Source organism: Botryllus schlosseri, chromosome 13 (assembly GCF_051294905.1).
Source record: "Botryllus schlosseri isolate E-star chromosome 13, Bs_hap1, whole genome shotgun sequence".
Lineage (NCBI taxonomy): Eukaryota > Metazoa > Chordata > Ascidiacea > Stolidobranchia > Styelidae > Botryllus > Botryllus schlosseri.
The window spans coordinates 22006284-22019074 of record NC_137248.1 but is presented as its reverse complement, the minus strand read 5'-3'; positions in this window follow the sequence as shown (position 1 = coordinate 22019074).

The following is a 12791-nucleotide window of genomic DNA, read 5'->3' as shown; positions in this document are numbered from 1 at the left end:
CAAACAAGCTTTAATATATCGACCTACGAATCGTCGAAGTCTGAACTCAAAATCCCAATCTTCTCTTCCACAGTGTATTGAGGTTACTAATGCACGCGAACGGTTTTATAACCATGTCAATCCACTTTGATCACCTCATTAATAATTCCGTAAGTAAACATTGCGTGACTGCCGTTTATCGTAAAATGGTGTTTGTTGCATTAACCGGAATGCACGAGAAATATTCCGTAGGCGGAGCGAGGGTTGAAATATCATATGCCAATAGCGACGTGCAAATGGAACACGTAACAGCCATAGGGCAGTGGTTCCTACACCTTTACCGGACCGCGGAACTATGAAACTAACCTGCAAGCCTTCACCGAACTCAAAATTGTCGCTGAGTCATAATGAAAGAAATCTAGCACAAACACATCTAGTAACTACACATCTGTAATAATACATAGCTATCGATTACCGTTGCACAAAATGAAGAGTAAATCAACAGAGTGGCAAATGAACAAATCCGTTGTGATATACGAAATGACTCCAGAATAGCATCCCAAGTGTTGGTGGTTTGTCTAATAGGCTCCTCTTGCCACTTGATCCGCATAAGCTGCGTCTTAAAAACCCTAGGAGTTGACCTGCATTCCCCGCATTAGAGCAATGTTTCTCAAACTTTTTCCGATCGCGAATATCTATGTTGTTGTTTGTGGTGTTTGTCGACTTATTTTTGATTCCGTATGTGCCGATTTGTAACAGGGCTTACTTCTAGGCTGTTTGTAAGACACCGCTCACGCGGATGAGATGACGAGGAGGAGCCTAGATAAACCTCCAACACTTTTACATCGAGGACTACTCCAAGTCGTTTCGACACCTTCCTATCTTTCATTGTATCGCAGTCTTGTGGTGTATTGAAATGATGAAAATTGTGAAAATAAATAGAAATTGAAGTTGAAAAGGTAGGAATTCTGGAGTCGACCTCAGTCGGACTCGAACCCACAACCCTCTGGCGTTGTAGCTCTGAAGGATTATACCCCTATACTATGTCGCCACACCTCGTATATCTCTAATTTGTTTTTGTTTTTTACTGGACAGCAGGGTTGTCAAATTCAACTGACGTCGCGGGCCGGATTCAAATCTTAAGCACCAGTCAAATGATTAAAAAATATTACCTCAAGATCCATGCACTCATTCGAATATTATATTAAATAGCCGATATATACTAAATGATATATTACAATATATTACGTATCAAAGTGGTTTTATTATAACTACACCTTCAGTCGCAAACAATGGATATAGCAATATTACGGCGTTTGAGCGGCTGAATACATCTATAAACCGATAAAACAGTGGCTCTAACGATGATATAATTTGGCATATTACAACGCTCCCTTTGTTTTAGTCGTACACTGATGTAAAACCTGCGTATGCATTGTGCGGAATACAAGAGATTTCACTCTAAAAGCGGAAATTGGAATTTGATTCATTATTATCAAATCGCGAATCGTGTTTCTCTCGAGGTCGGAGACCTTTTGAGTGACATACATCCAGCGTTAGCGACCCGCTTTTCATTCAAATGTCATTGTGCGACCCACAATGAGATATGACAAAACGAATGAAAGCGTGAGTCGGCGCACACGGTGTCGTTGTTGTTGTTGTTTTGTGGTGCCCATGGTGTTTTTCGACTGCGATGGTCATTTACAACAGGCCTGTATTCTTCATTTTGATTCCGTTGCTGCCTACTTATAGCACGGCCAACTTCTCAGCTTTTTCAAGAGAAGGCTGACGCGGACGAGATGACCAGTAGGAGCCCATGTATAGATATACCTCCACTTGGTCACACCTCAGTCGGACTCAAGTCCGCAACTTATTGGTGTTGCAGTTGTGATTCACAACGCTTTATCGCCACGCACAAGGCGTCGTTTGATTAACGAGGTAAACTGAATGCCGACAAATTGCGAGATAATTCAGGAATACGGGTGTATGAAGCAGACAAGAATAAAACACATAAAATATGATTACAAACAAGAAAGCGCGTATCTTTCACGCTGAACACAATTAGGTTCTGAGTAAGGCCGTAACTGCCGCACCCCAAACCCCCCAATTGGGGGGGGGGCGAGCTCGAAGGGGGCCCAAATTTATTTCGTGAATTAGCATAAATTATAAAGTATTTTTTGAAAATTTGTGCAACTTTTTCAAAATTTTTTCGCGCTGGGCACGACTTCAAGCTACCATATATCTTTATCATTGGGTACTCTTCCCCCAAGAAAAAATACGAAAGATTTTTAGAAAAGGGCATATCGGCGTTGGCCATTACCGCGCCATGACGCACCAAGACATATAACATTTTAGGCCATGTAACATGCGACTCCAAGAAGTGTGTCAGAACGATCGGCAGCGAGAAAACCTTGGCTAACCGGAAACTTCGTTATATATACAAAATATATAGGTTTAATCGTCCATAGGCGCCTAAATGACTGGCGGCGAATGTTCCTGTCTTGGCAATCTGAACCTCACAAGACAGATACCATCCCGCAGGGAAAAATTGTATGGCAGTGAAGAAATACCAATTTGAAATCGTGTGAACTTTTAGTTTAGTACGTTTGGGCGATTCTATATTTTTTAATATAGCAGACAGGAGGTCACGAAATAACATTATGTAACGAAGTCAGCCACCCGAATATTTGTTTAATTATTATTTACGGAATCTACAGTTTCGAAGAGACCTCACTCAGCTATACCGATAAATATGAGTAGAGAGGACAAGAAAAACATAGCAATATATATGCAGTTCCCGATCTTATTGACCGATTTATCATGAATTATCGAAAATTTTCGCGCCTCGCGCTGACTCGCGAAACGGTGCCACTATAATTTCGTGGCAAGAGCGAACAACGTTATGGGGGACGTTTAATAACCTTGTAGAAGCCGATGATTCCAGTTTTTATTGGGGGGGAGGGGGCTGACGAAGTGCTATTTCGTTCCTGCCAACGGGGTTTACACCCGACGATGTTTAATTATTATTGAGGGTTCCTACCTTTTCAAACACACCTCACTCAGCTCTACTGGTAAATCAGATTACGTGAGAAGAGAGAGGGTGAAAATTAATAGCAATATGTATGCAATTTCTGATCATATTGGCCAATTCAGTCAATAATTATATAATTTTCTCGCGCTTTGCGCGTTTAGACGAGAAAAGGTGAGTCAATGAACGGACAGCCAATGTATAGATGGCAAGTTTCGGTAAACAGCGTATAGCCGGAGGGGGGTCTGAGGGGCGAAGCCCCCCAGAAGTTAGGTATATCACCATATGGGGGGCCCAAGACCAACGTTAGGGGGGGGCTGATTGGTTCTGAGTAGCTTGCGTCGCGGCAATTTGCTCATAATAACTCCAAACGGATTTCTGCATTTCCCGATCGACTTACGCAAAGCCTTTAAGGGAAGGGCTGAATTGCAATTTTCAGGCATACACAATAACACACTGTCCAATCTCGGGCAATAATCAAAATGAATGCCATGGAAATCTGGCTCGCGAATTATTGTGAGCGCAAGAACGTGGCGCTTTTGCGCTCAAAAACAAATTATTTTAATGGATAAGAACGTATATTTATTTAGTGTGCCGATAACTCTTGAAAAGAGGCACGCGAAAAGTCTTCGAGTTATATTAAATGTTATACTGCAATGTATGTTGTATTGAAAGCAATCTTCAAGTTTTGTACCACGAACCGGCTCGTTGAACGTGTATTTGTTCGTCTGTGACTGTAACTTTTAGAAATCCTTCGCTATCCATCTGAATGGACATTACCGAGAATGGAAATTACCGAGAATGGTCATTACCGGGAATGGACACCATCGAAAATGGATATTACCGAGAATGGCCAATGTCAAGAATATAGCTTACTGGGACTGACGTTGTCGACAAATTTATACCTGAGCATCGATACCGAATGTGCCAACGCCGTGATGCACACACACGATTTGTTCATATGCATAACATGCCAGCATTGCATATATTGCATTCACGGCAGTGTCCATTCTCTGTGGTGTTCATTCTCGGTAATGGCATTCTTAGTAATGGCATTCTCGGTAATGGTTTTCTCGGTCTCGACCGGGCACCTGTATTCAGTGATTCCGAAACTGTGTGCCGCGGCACATTACTGTGCACCATAGATTCTCAGATGTGCCACCAGCCTTTCTTGGATTTTGGAAAACACTGTATAATATTTAATACAAGGCACGTAGACAAGCGGAGGCGACTAAAAAGCGGTCGGACTTCTTCAGCAGGATCATAAATAAGCACATGTGATCATGTCTACGAAACCAATCATGGCATTACCGTTGAATAGGGTAATGTCGTCTTCAATCAATTTTTATCCTCTCTCCGCTAACGTAAGCAGATATACAGGAAGAAGTGAGGTGTGTTTGAAAACGTAGGACCCCTCAATCATAATTAAACATCGTCGGGCGTATACCCGTTGGCAGGAACGAAACACCACTTTCTCAGGCCCGATAAAAAAACTTGGATCTTAGGCTCCCATAGGGTGATAAACTTACCCCCAATCACGGTGTTCGCCTTTGCCACGAAACTATCCGTAGTGCAGAATGAGCCAGCGCGAAGCGCGAAAATTTTCCATAAATCATGATAATATCGGTCAGAAAGATCGGGAATTGCAAATATATTGCATATATATTCTTGTCTTCTCTGCTCACATAATCAGATTTACCGGTAGCTGAGTGAGGTGTCTTGGAAACTGTAGGGCCCGTTGGTATGACTCCGTAACATGATGTTATTTCGCGAACGAGTCTGCTATATCAAAAAATATAGAATCGACCAAACGTAGGCTACTAAACTAAAAGACGCACACGATTTCAAATTGGTATTTCTTCACTGGCATATAATATTTCCCTGCGGGATGCTATTTGTCTTGTGAGGTTCAGATTGCCAAGACAGGAACATTCGGTGCCATTCATTTAGGCGCCTATGGACAATTAGACATATATGTATTTCGTTTATATAACGAAGCTTTCGGTCAGCATAAGGGCAGTTCCTTTCCGCAAAGGTTTTCTCGCTACTTATCGTTCCAGCAGACTTCTTGGAGTCGCATGTTACATGGCTTAAAACTTGATATGTCTTGGGGCATCGTGGCGCAATAATGGCCAACGCCGATATGCCTATTTCTATATATCTTTATTATTTTTTCTTGGGGAAAGAGTGCCCAAAAATCAAGATATTTGGCATCTTGATATCAAGCAAGGCGCGAACAATTTTTGATAAAGTTGCATAATTTTTCATAAAATACTCTATAATTTGTGCTAATTCACGAAAGAATTTTAGGCCCCCTCTGAGCGCGCCCCCAATAGGGGGGTTTGGGGTCCGGCAGTTACGGTCCTGCTGGGTAGGTAATAATAATTTTGAATGCCATACATCAAGCAATCGTTTTGCAGAAGAAGATCGACTCATTGATTTACTAAACGGCTCTTTTTTTTTTTAAAACTCCGTTTTCGCAATACCATGATATGTGCACTTGTGCAGTGAATATTTTATAATAATTTAGACCTTTGGGTATTTGAACCAGTGGCGTATCCAGGGGGGGGTTTTAGGGGGTCGGAACCCCCCCCCTTTTCAAAATCCTAAAAATTGATGTCAAATATAGCCTCTAATATTTGCTAATTTATTAGTTTAACATATTCGTTTTTACGTATGAGAAGGCGAATATGGCGTCTTAATGTTATTTAAGGGGACTAAGACCCCTACAAAATATTGGAATTATGCGCCGAATTAGTCGAAAGGATAAAATAGGTCATTATAATTCGCTAATTCCATACGAATTCTGCACTTGTTCAGCTACATTTCAGCTGTGGCAATTGCCGACGTTCTCAACTTTCTTCCCTCGATTTCTCTCTCGCCTTGCTAAAACGAGAGACGCATTTTAGGAAAATCTAATCTAATTGGCCAACGCGATACGTAATTGCAAAGACGAAGTTGTCGGCAATCAACATCGCCCGCGAATTCGCTGCACCTGCTCGCCTTGAAATCCTAATTAAGAATTGCACGCGGCGGCGTGTTGATTGATCAGCGAGACGCAGACACGACGGCGCCAGTACGACAATGCTATTCTCAAATCCACATTGTATTCGCGATTATTGGCGAGAAATGGCCTAGGATTGACATTCACATTTCAAAATACAAGCCTAGCAATCCACGTTCCCGATTGTTAGGTGGCTTGCTGTCGTCCAAATACAGGCCTATGTTGTCGCTGAACGGGAGAATTGAGTAGGGCTAGTGGTAAAGCCTAATTATATCGGCTGACAAGTTTCTCTGTCGATCAAGTTATTATCCCAGTGTGTACTCTGTATTAGTTGACTGACTTGCGTGCTTGCAATTAAGGTCTAATTATCTTCGCGCGTACTACACGCTCAGCCGTATGGCTAGTAAAGCCATCGAAAAGCACACATTCGTGTACGACGTACACTGTTCACACCACACCTCTCTGTGGCGATCGCCCTCGTTTATGCTACCGCCCTATTCCGCGCTTGTTCGTCCGCTGCGATACTACCGACCGTGCGCATAATATCGTCCAAACCCAACAAAATCGCGCATCTCTGACCGGAACTAGGCGCTTGAAGACGGGCGGCATTTGCCGGCTCATGACTAAATGTGAGCATTTACGAATTTCTTTCAATCAGACCATAAAAGAAACGCGATTTTCAGGCAATGTCCGTATCGTATTCGTACATCTCCCACTCACCGCAAATCTCTGTTTATTATTAAACTATAATGTATTAATTATTCGCCAGGGCGTGGAGACGAGTGATCGTAATAATGACGTCACAATAGCCAATTTCGTAACGCAAACCCCCCCCCCCCCCCTTTTTCGCGCTCTGGATACGCCCCTGATTTGAACATGTATTTTTTCGTTTTGACTAAAATGTAAAGCAGTAACCGAGATAAACTGATTGGAAAATGAAAACATGCGGGTATTTTTGTAAACATATGAACATCGTATTAGCCGCATTTGGTCATCGCATTAACGCGTGGGTAGGTATTTTAAAGAACTTTCTTGTGAGTGTACCGCGAGCGAGTGGTTTTTAACCTTTTTTTTCCTGTAGCGCCTCCTTCCTGCCCCCCCCCCCGCCCTTGACAAAAAAAAGACGGTTGTAAAAACAAGGGGTAGGAATTTGAAGTCCAGTCGGTCATTTCGGGTTAGGACTCCTCTATTGGAAATAGCCTGAATCGCACCCGAGGACCACTCGACTAATTACCGCTATGATAATTGCCGGTGCAATATTTGGTATCAAATTACGGTTCTCATAACAACCATCGAGTACGGGCTCATACCATCTGGTCGATTAACTTTACCATGAATGTATTCCAATAATACCAACCCATTCTATATAATGTTCATGTAGGGTTGAGGGTCACAACACTAAACAGTATCATCATTTATGATACTATTAAGAAATATTATGAAGAATTAATTTTGTATCTCTCAAATAAAATAATCATTTTCACCAAAAAGCTTTAATGCATCTTTAATGTACAAAGGGCTTGCAATCGTAAAAGTGGTACGGTGCCTCTTCCTTCGATTTCGACACGCTGTACAGTGTACAATGCCGGATAAAATACCTTGTTCGAAACATTTTGTGGAAAATAACCCGAGGTAGCGTGATGGGAGTATTTTAATGGGAAGCTGACGATATAGAAATACGATCAATTAATTTTATAAGAAATATAATAAACCACTGCATACATGAAAACATGTTAAAACCATCGTTGGCATATATTTCGCGCTCAGCGCGACGAAAAATTTCGAGATTTGACAGATTTTGTCAAATGTTAATTTGCAATGAGAACTCAGGAATATATAGAACTGTTGTTCTACTAAATAATCATATGTCCCTACTGCCCCCTCTACTGCGACGTCATCTTTCTTCAGCGCCCCCATACCGGACCCCTGAGCCAGCGCCTCCCATTTCGCCCCCCCGAGTTTCCAAATCCCTTGGGGGGACGCTGGCGACAAGGTTAAGAAACACTGATCTAGACTAAGAGTTCCAAAACTAGGAGTCGCGACCCCAACGTGGTCGTTTGCCTATTCTTTGGGGTTGCCGAGAAGAAAATATAATACCTATGATATATATACCACTTGTTTTGCCTCATCAAATGGGTTATCACTTCCGCTTGTATCGAAATCGTCCTTCCAGAAAAGTTTCTATTATATTGGTGCCGTTACCTGGAACTCTCTACTAGTAAATTTCAGAAATATGTCTGACCATCTATTCCTAAAACGCCATCGGAAATATATTTTTGATAAGAATTGATTAGATACCGGTATTCCAGCTCCTGTCTTGTGTTGTACCCATATGTGTGTGTACTGCACTTTATTTAAATATTCCTGCATTGCAATTCCAAATCTTCGTTGAATGTAACTCGTTATTGTATCCTGGTTGAATTTTTTTCCCTGCCGTACTTGGAGTTTGATTTATTGATTTTCATTGCAATACGCCATTTATTGTAATGTACGATTGAATAGTATATTCATACTGAAATAAACCCGAATATTGTCGGCTGACACTCGTCAGGGGTAAACGTCAGCAACTATTAGAGAATTGGAAAGAACCTTGTATATCACAATCATATCACAAAATATGACGTCACCAGCATGAAATTTCGAACGAGAGAGCTTTCAATGTACTATTTTCAGGTGGGACACGAACTCCTTTGATTGACAGAGTTTGGGTTGATGTATTTTGATAAAAGTCGACTCCAAGGCACACAAATGGAAGTGTGAACGGCCCCTCCCAACGACGCGAAATCTGTCGTCTGCGTAATTATTCGCACAAATCGGATTATCTAACAGAAGTTTGCCGTTTTCTCTACTAGTTGCTGACGATTACCCCTGACGAGTGGCAGCAGAATATATTCGGGTTTATTTCAATATGAATATACTATTAATTGTATTGTGTATACTCCTACAAGAGGCGACTGGACACTAAGGCCTTGCGGGCCCTTGTCGTCATTGTGGTCCGTACCGTATTTTTACTGGTGTGATAAATAAATGAATATGTCAATGACAATTACATGCTATCGGCGGCTCTGAGGAATGCGAAGCCGGCATACAAGGTATCATATCCGTCACAGCGTCATTTTAAAGCGCCGCCTATACTTCTTTTGAGTAAGACTGGTGTCTGGTCACCACTATGACGAATAAATTGACAGGAGCATAGAAATCTATAGGGCAGAAATTTATTCCAGGAAAATTACGAGTGACCGATATTGATATGTGTTAACAGTTTATTACATACATACACGCTCAGCGCGGCCGAATAACTTATCGAATCGAATTTATCGTTTTCTGTATTTCGCGTGACGCAGAATTACATGTAGCAGTACTTGACTACCTCGATTGGACGTATAGTAGAAATCGTTCAAACAGACCTATATACGTCTCTACTCGCTATAGTCTTGACTGGCGGAGGTTGAAGAGTTTATAATTGCAAAATTGCTAATACTGCGCACGTAGTCGGCACACAGCTTCTCACGTGGGCGGTGAGTATATAGGTTTGGCGATGAAACAAGTTCTTTAATAAATAATCAGAACGCCAAATTGAAGGTGAGGTCGCGGAACATTTTCGAATGAAATTTGGTGTCGCTTCGATAAACAAAAGTTTGGGAAACCCTGGTCTAGTCAGTGCAAAGAACAGAAAATTGTAGACTGAATAGTATTGAAACCACGTACCACTTGAAAAGATCCCGCGTACCACAGTTGAGAACCACTGCATTATCGAGTGTATTGCTTTTCATCCGATACCGATAAACAACTGGCACCTTCACCGATAACAACGACCTATTCGGCCGATGTTCCAAAAGTTTATGTCATTTATTTTTACAGCTTTGCACCTTGGACATGAAATACACTAGAAAGGCTACATCAATTGATAGCTGTAAGCTATATAAAATAGATGAATATTAACAGCCTACTGGTCGCAGGTGACAGTTCTGACTGCATACCATCATATTTTAACGCCACGAAAAGTGCCGGTATTTCACTTGATACCGATATCATCTTTAAAGTGCTATATCGAATCGATATGGAGAACCAATCGGCCGGAGTCTACTCACGACCAAGCGCGTGTTGATTCTTTCATCAATGAAGTCGATTGCAAGGTCGAATACTTCTGAATCACATGATTACGATTACTATTACAACAAAATCTCCCAGCCGTTATTACGATTGCGATAGAATTCAGTTTGATTCTTAGAATTTAAGTCTTGAACACATGTAGGAAGGCAATATAACGATGCAATAAGTAGATCTTTCCCATTCTCTGCTTTACTTTTCATTCAGTGTGCAATGTATGCCTCTTCTCTACTTCGCCTAGGCCAAGGTAGGTGTCTGGTTTCAAAGTTTTCAAAGATCTCAAAGTCGTTTCGACACCTTTCTATCTTTTCATTGTATCGCAGCTTTGTGGCGTTTTGAAATGGTGAAAACATTAATAAACCGATTCTGATACCTCATGAAAGAACGCTATTCTTATTGAATGTGACATAATGTGTTTCTGCATCACAATATATCCATTGCCCAACTTTATGGCGGACGATTTTTTGTCCCAAACGATTTTCATTCTAACTACAACTATCGCTGACTTGGTCTGTCAGCGGATGGATAAGGCCGCAAAGTCAATGTAAGGAATACAAATAACGAAATCGCCTACCATCCATTCAATATACAATATACATATCGTGGGCTGCCATTACGAACAGCTCGGTCATGATTTACATCAGCAGCCGATCATTTTTAATGCTTCGATGTGGAAATCGTCATGTTTTATTTGACTTGTGCAAAATTTTCAATGTTTGTCCGGTGTACACTGTACTTGTACATGCTACTCGTCAAGTAGCAACGCTCAAACTGCGTTTAACTAAGCCTAACGAAACATCAATAATTACGTTACTATTTGTAGCTAGGTCTCAGTGGTGTCTGATGAGTACGGATAACCTGACATGGTAGACGAAGCCTTTAAACTTTCACGGGTAGTCTTAACACTACCCTTTCAACACCCGATTAACAAACGGTATTACGCGATTTACGAATGAGCCGGAATAGGAAACGGCAAGCGCGCGACTTACATATTCGTTTCCATCGGCTTAGTAAGGATCAATCAGTGCTATGAAAAAATCAGTGTTATCTTCTAGCCCAGGGGTTCTCAACCCGCGGGCCGCATGCGGCCCGCGACAACGTGAGAACGAGAACGCATTTACTACTGGCACCATATTGTTGCTTAATAATTTAGCTACTTAATTCATATCTCGCACAGTCTCTAATGTCCTTTGAATACTTATTCTTTGATGTGTTCTGGTTTCGTGATATCTGCTCGAGTTTAGATTTGTTTTAATTAGCATTCCTCTGGACTCTGGTTCGGCGAAAACTGTGTTGGTAACACTGCGCGTGGAACAATGAATTTGCTTTCTCAGATATATATGGAAAACTGATTTGTCATATTTGTCGAAGAACAATTGTTGTAACGAAGCGAATAAGCTTAAAATGTTAAAACGAAAGTCTCTTCTGGACTTACACATATCGCCTGATCTTGAAAAACAATGCTAGCTAGGTGTGAATCCCAGCAATCCATATTTTGAGGCATTGTTTAAATTGCCGACGACGTTACAGACGCATTGGAATATCGCTAAACCCAAGAAATCTGCTAGAGAAGGTGTGATTTCAATAAAACTTTAACATACGGTGCTTATATCCGGTGTTTCCAGAACAGAAAGGACACCATCACATGACAAATTTCGAAGCTTCAGTTGTCTGATGCAACCGCGACCAGTAGAGTAGCATAGCAATGGCAGTCGATCTTTGTACGTTGCCGCGTAGACCACATTTGCCTAGCATTGGACGAATCCACCGACGCTGCATAGCATTTTATCAGAGTGGATAGGGCCTATATTTGCAGAGGAAATGCTGAAAAGGCAAACGTGGGGAGGGGGCATGGGGCCAGCGAAAAACATCCACTTGACAAAGCTGACTTCTGGAACTATTGCTGACCGCGAAACGCCAGACTTCTTCTCTTATCACTGAGGGCTCAAAGTGATAATGGCCTCGGTAACGAAAAAGTTACCGTAATGTGCCGCTGGGAGATACATATTCTCACAAAAAACAGCAACTGCTAACTTACGAACGCAGTCCATTATTGATTAAAAATGCATTGTTGCATGATTGGTGACGTTCTCGTCAAATCAATCTTGATCGATTCAACATAGATCATTGATAAGTTGCGGCGCGTCATGGAGCTATCGGCTTCTTGTAAGCATACCGATGTAACGTATCGATTCAATTTCGCAATATCTGCTGAGAGTGTTGTTTCGCAGCACTCATAATACTAATCACGTCATCGGGTCACCTGAGCGCGCGATGACCAGCCGCGATCAACAGTCTGTTATGAGAAACGCTCTACGCAAAAAGTTCTTACGCATAAATAACAGTTGCGTATGTCATGATGCATCGCGTACGACATAGACATTTACGTCCTTGCGCGAAAGCGTTGTTAAGTCTCAGTAAAAGTCGACTAATGATATTCTACCTAGCAGCGGAATATAGACCAGTGGCGTAATGTAGCATGGTAAGCTATATAATTGACAGGATATGCTACCGCCATGGCCGCAGATCGATCGACAATCTTCAGTCTTAGACTGTTGCTATTCTGCGTACGCAGAGAGATGCATTGCAGGTGTATAACTTCTGTAATGTAACATGCAGCGGAAATATGTCATATACTACGGTTACGGAGGGGACAGATAAAAATATCGT